General features: G+C 47.9%; 1 pseudogene; it reads right to left on the bottom strand.

Annotated features, from left to right (window-relative positions):
- Nucleotides 1–1,471: 1,471 nt before the first annotated feature.
- Nucleotides 1,472–2,890, bottom strand: LOC102274345 (etoposide-induced protein 2.4 homolog; annotated as a pseudogene).
- Nucleotides 2,891–6,054: the final 3,164 nt, after the last annotated feature.

Raw genomic sequence — 6,054 nt, forward strand, 5'->3', positions numbered from 1 at the left:
CAGTCGTGTCTGACTTTTTGTGACCCCATGAATTGCAGCACGCCAGGCCTCCCTGTCCATCACCAACTCCCGGAGTTCACTCAGACTCACGTCCATCAAGCCCGTGATGCCATCCAGCCATCTCATCCTCTGTCGTCCCCTTCTCCTCCTGCTCCCAATCCCTCCCAGCATCAGAGTATTTTCCAATGAGTCAACTCTTCGCATGAGGTGGCCAAAGTACTGGAGTTTCAGCTTTAGCATCATTCCTTCCAAAGAACATGCAGGACTCATCTCCTTTGAAATGCCCAAATTTGAGGTTCTGGGAATGTGAAATACACTTCTATTTTGTGAGCTAGTATATTTACTATGGCCACTAGCATGACCTGAAACAATATACTTTCTAGACCTCAGTGTCTACTAGCTCATTGCATCTCAAGCTATTTGTGACTATAGTATAGGATCTGTTTTTGCTATCTTCTCCAGTCTGTCATGGATCGATACTTTGGGGCTGTACTTTTTTTTTTTTTTTCAGGTTTAATGGGTTTAATAAGTTTACCCATTCACTTCCTATTTGCAGCACCCAGTATTCCTTTGAAATACCAGACAGACCTGGCAGTGGCCAACAGTCAGGTTCTCTGAGCATTCCACGTTGCCGTGGCACTTGTCCAAAATTGGTACCTCCCTGTCGTCAAGCGAGCTTTAAATGTACCAGTGAAAAAAGCTTTTCTCCTTCACGGGGAAGAAAGAAAATCACTCCTCAAAACCCAGCAGATCTGGCTGTGCAGTCTTTCTCCCTGTCCCATCTCTTCAGGCTTGTTTCTCCTTTTTTTTTGCAGTGGAGCAAGAGACCAAAATCTAACTTGAGTTAAAGAAACAAGACAGTGATGGCTATAAAAGGGAGTGACCAGGAGCAGCAGAGCCTCCTGTCCCTCCCACAGCCAATATATGTGCATCACAGAAAAACAAAAATAATAGATCCACAAAATACAGCAGCCAGAATCACAAAAATCCATTCATCCAAGGGTGGTGGGAGGCAGGAAGGGTAAGTGGAAGGGGAAATGGCACAGGGAGAAAGAGTATTCAAATCAGTCCAGGCATGAGGCTGGCAAATGTTAGAGAAGAGCTGCAGATAAAACCTGAGGTCCTTTCAGACCCACCAGTGCTTAAAGTCCATAGTGGTGTCAGGAAGATTCTGCCTTACGTGCACCAGAGACAAAAGTCCGGATTCCTCAGAGAGAAGGGAATGTATCTAGGGCCTTTGGCATGGTGGGCCCCAGCTTCCCTGGGAGGGGATGGAGGTGAACCAGGAAAAGAGCTGCCGCAGCATCCTTCCAATCCCTCCCATCTCCTCCAGATGGCAGGTGATGGACTCAGGGGCCCACAGCAGCCTTCAGTTCAGGCAGGAGATGGGTGTGGTGAAGAAACTCTGCAGAAGTGGAAATTACTGCAGGTTCACCCATCTTGTGGAAGAGTCTGCTGCTTAAGAAAATCACTAAGGAGAAGAGCTGCAATTTGAAAAGGTTTGCTTTGCCAGGGATCTTTGCTTCATTGGCGCTGATAAGGAATAAAGGGAAGAGGACAGAGAAGGGTCAGCCACTGACAATGTTGGAGACTGCCTTGCTGTGAGGAAAGCCAAATCCAAAGCAAGGCCAATTCCTTTCTGTGTTTGACAACCGCTGGTGCATTTCAATTCCTTTATGGAACCATCCATTCAAGCAATATAGTGAGTAGAGCTTCCCTAATAGTTCAGTTGGTAAAGAATCCGCAGGAACCCCAGTTCGATTTCTGGGTCAGGAAGATCTGCTGGAGAAGGGATAGGCTACCCACTTCAGTATTCTTGGGCTTCCCTTGTGGCTCAGCTGGTAAAGAATCCTCCTGCAAAGCAGGAGACCTGGGTTCAATCCCTGCGTTGGGAAGATCCCCTGGAGAAGGGAAAGGCTACCCATTCCAGTATTCTGGCCTGGAGAATTCCATGAACTGTGAGTAGTGAGTAGAAAAGAGACATATGCAGAAGACTAACCAGACTAACCAGCTAGATGGGAAAAACACTCACAAACATCCCCTGGAGGAAGAAGAGAGCCTGCAGCGAAAGGCTGAAGAGCATGTCAGCAATTATTTTGCTACACTAAGGAATGTGGGTGGAGAAGGCAATGGCACCCCACTCCAGTACTCTTGCCTGGAAAATCCCATGGATGGAGGAGCCTGGTAGGCTGCAGTCCATGAGGTCGCTAAGAGTCAGACACAACTGAGTGACTTCACTTTGACTTTTCACTTTAATGCATTGGAGAAGGAAATGGCAACCCATTCCAGTATTCTTGCCTGGAGAATCTCAGGGACGGGGAAGCCTGGTGTGCTGCCGTCTATGGGGTTGCACAGAGTCAGACATGACTGAAGGGACTTAGCAGCAGGAGCAGCAAGGAATGTGGGAGGCTTCCTTCCTGATACCTCGGATGCCAGGTCAGCTATATCATGGAACCAAATTGAGCTTACGACTTTGGTGAGCGCAAAGAGAGAGTGCACCGAGAGAGCTCTGAAAGTTGACCCAGGGAAAATCTCCAGCCATGACCAAACATCCCTGTGTAGTGATGGGATCACCAATAATCTGGGCTGCTACTGACTGAAGCACAGGAATAAACACGTGATGAAACAAGAGGAGATTGAACCAGAAAACTCCACCATTCCAAGTGCAGCACTGAAAAATTCTCCTAACAACATGTGGTTCATGCTCCTGCTTCCTCTCAGTGCTCTGGGCTCTCCTCTGAGCCAGGACACTGCTTGCCTTTCTTGGACACTGCTCTTCTCTCTTTTGTTGAATTTGAGCATCTAGCTTTGAGATGGTACAAATTCCCCAGATGGAGGTTTTGATTCCCCTGGCAGGGTCCTGCAGAAAGGTTTTGATACTGTAAGCCATTTCCTCACTGCTCAAACTATCAACTACACAAAGGAGAGAGAGTTGTCCCCAGACCTTTCATCGTGAGGGACACAGCTGCTTTGCCCCCAGGGCTCCAGATCTAGTCAGGCCTCTCACCCCATGTGGACCCACTCAGCACCTCCCAGCCCAATCTGCCTGGCCACCCACTCCTGCCCCCGTGCTCCGGGCCAAGGCCGCTGCACCCGTACTCTGGCCTATACTTGGTTCAACTAGACAAGACTCTTTCAGTTCAGTTCAGTTCAGTCGCTCAGTCGTGTCTGACTTTTTGTGACCCCATGAATCGCAGCACGCCAGGCCTCCCTGTCCATCACCAACTCCCGGAGTTCACTGAGACTCACGTCCATTGAATCAGTGATGCCATCCAGCCATCTCATCCTCTGTCATCCCCTTTTCCTCCTGCCCCCAATCCCTCCCAGCATCAGAGTCTTTTCCAATGAGTCAGCTCTTCGCATGAGATGGCCAAAGTATTGGAGTTTCAGCTTCAGCATCAGTCCTTCCAAAGAACACCCAGGACTGATCTCCTTTAGAATGGATCTCCTTGCAGTCCAAGGGACTCTCAAGAGTCTTCTCCAACACCACAGTTCAAAGGCATCAATTCTTCAGCACTCAGCTTTCTTCACAGTCCGACTTTCACATCCATACATGACCACGGGAAAAACCATAGCCTTGACTAGATGGACCCAAGACTCTTTATTTTTTAATTTTTGATTGAAACAAGATTCTTGACCTTATACTTGGATGCCATGACAATGTCAAACTGCTGTAAGTTTCAACGTATGGCTTCCCTGGTGGTTCAGAAGGTAGAGGATCTGCCTGCAATGCAAGAGACATGGGTTCAATTCCTGGGTTGGGAAGATTCCCTGGAGAAGGGAATGGCAACCCACTCCAGTACTCTTGAGTGGAGAATCCCATGAACAGAGGAGCCTGGTGGGCTACAGTCCATGGGGGTCACAAAGAATCAGGCCCAAAAGACTAACATTTTCACTTTCAACATGAGTGGGTGTGTGAAGTCGCTCAGTCGTGTCCAACTCTTTGTGACCCCATGGACTGTAGCCCCCAAGGCTCTTCCATCCATGGGATTCTCCAGGCAAGAATACTGGAGTGGGTTGCCATTTCCTTCTCCAAGGGATCTTCCCAACCCAGGGATCGAACCCAGGTCTCCCGCATTGCAGGCAGACGCTTTACCGTCTGAACTGAAGGGTTTAGAGGCTGTCAAATGGACATGACCTATAAAGGCAATTTTGATGGTTTTACATAGAAATGACCTCTAATGGAAGAGAACACAAATGGGAACTATTTGAGATACATTTCTATGTAAAATGTAGTTTGCACATAATTCAGCATTTTAAATGAGCACTCTGCAACTGAGACCAAATATCAATCATCTCTTGAGGTTTTCTACTATGTACCAACATTAAATCTACATAGGAACAAATGTTACTCCTGCACTTTCAACATACCTACTGGCAATTACTGGTGATGGACAGTGAAGCCTGGCGTGCTGCAGTCCATGGGGTCGCAAGGAGTCGGACATGATTGAACGACTGAACTGAACTAAACTGGCAATTTCTGCACCTATCTTGTGTAATTAACGCTAACAGTTGCTGGACCAGTACTGGCATTGCTTTAGCTTATTACCCTGTGATATTTTTCTCTGTAGTATTTATATTCCCTGTAATTACCTTGTTTACTTAGAGGTCTATTTGTTTATGGTTTTCTTCTCACTGGAGCATAAGCTCCATTAGAAAGAGGTCTGATTTATTTTGCTCTGTTGCTTTCCCAGTTAGTGGCCGAGATATAGTAGGTGCTCACAAAGTATTGTTGAATGATGCCTAAGTAACAAACAATGGTGTTGGTGGGGAGAGGAGGCAACCATAGCTGTTATGGAAACTCTACAATCCTACCTGGCCTGAATTCTAGTCAGTTCACTCACAGCTGCTTGACTGTCTGGTTTTCTGTTAGACCACAAGTACCCCAGATTAGGTCCAGATTAGGTTCAGCCTCCAATACCCAGCACTGGATTTCTTCAATTACAGATAGTTCTAATGTGGACGGTCACTATCTGGTGATATGTCTTCCCCCCTGGTTTATAAGTTCTGAAAGGGTGGGGATTTGACCTGAAGTTGACTGCAGTATCCCCAAAGTCAGGCAGCTCAGTCAAGGCCCTTGGTTGACATAAACAGGTTTGTGGCATGTATTTGGGCAGGAGGGGAGACTGCCCTGGAGAAATAGTGCCCTACACTGTCTCCCATGAGCCCCACTCCCTTGGCAGAGTCCCAGGGTTGGTTTGAGCTCTGGTCCAATAGGCTGCCTGAGTTACCACTTCCTTCCCCCATCAGCCACCTCAAGGTGCTTCAAGTTAGAACACCTGGCACACCAGACACTGGCCCAGATGGATACTGAGAGCCTTGGTAAGCAATGCTGTTGTATATTTTTGTGGTTTTCTTCATGAGCTGGAGATGAGGTTACCGTTTAAAAGTGGCTATTAGAAATACAATCCAGATATTGACAGCAGCGATGCATGCCAGAATAATTCCCGCCACTGAATAACTGAAGACTTTGCGGGAGGTCTTGACTGCCAAGGCTCGTTCATTCCTGCGGTTGTGGCGCCTTGTCTGAGTTTGAGAGGAGAGACAGAACAGGAACAGATGAGCTTAAAAGGGTTATTGGAGGGGGTGAAGGCACTGCAAGGGTGGGGTCTGAACCAACAGGATGGAGAATATGGATGAAATTTATCCAAGGTCAGGGCTTCTGTGGTAGCTCAGATGGTAAAGAATCTGCCCGCAATGCAGGAGACCCAGGTTTGATCCCTGGGTCGGGAAGATCCCCTGGAGAAGGGAATGGCTACCCACTCCAGTATTCTTGTCTGGAGAGTTCCATGGACAGAGGCGCCCAGTGGGCTACAGACCATGGGGTTGGAAAGAATTGGATATGACTGAGCAACTAACACACACACAGGGCCAGGATGGAGAGGGAGGGGAGGGTGAGGACTCACACGACACACATTCCCACCTGGGAAGAATAGTACAAGGCTACAGCGCCTAAAGGAAAGCACAGGAGATAGGCCAAGATCGCCATCAAGAGGTGGTCACTGGGGGGCTTCTCAGCCATAATTTCAAATGCCTGGGGAGAGGGAGTGGGTT

Source organism: Bos mutus, chromosome 18, assembly GCF_027580195.1.
Source record: "Bos mutus isolate GX-2022 chromosome 18, NWIPB_WYAK_1.1, whole genome shotgun sequence".
NCBI lineage: Eukaryota > Metazoa > Chordata > Mammalia > Artiodactyla > Bovidae > Bos > Bos mutus.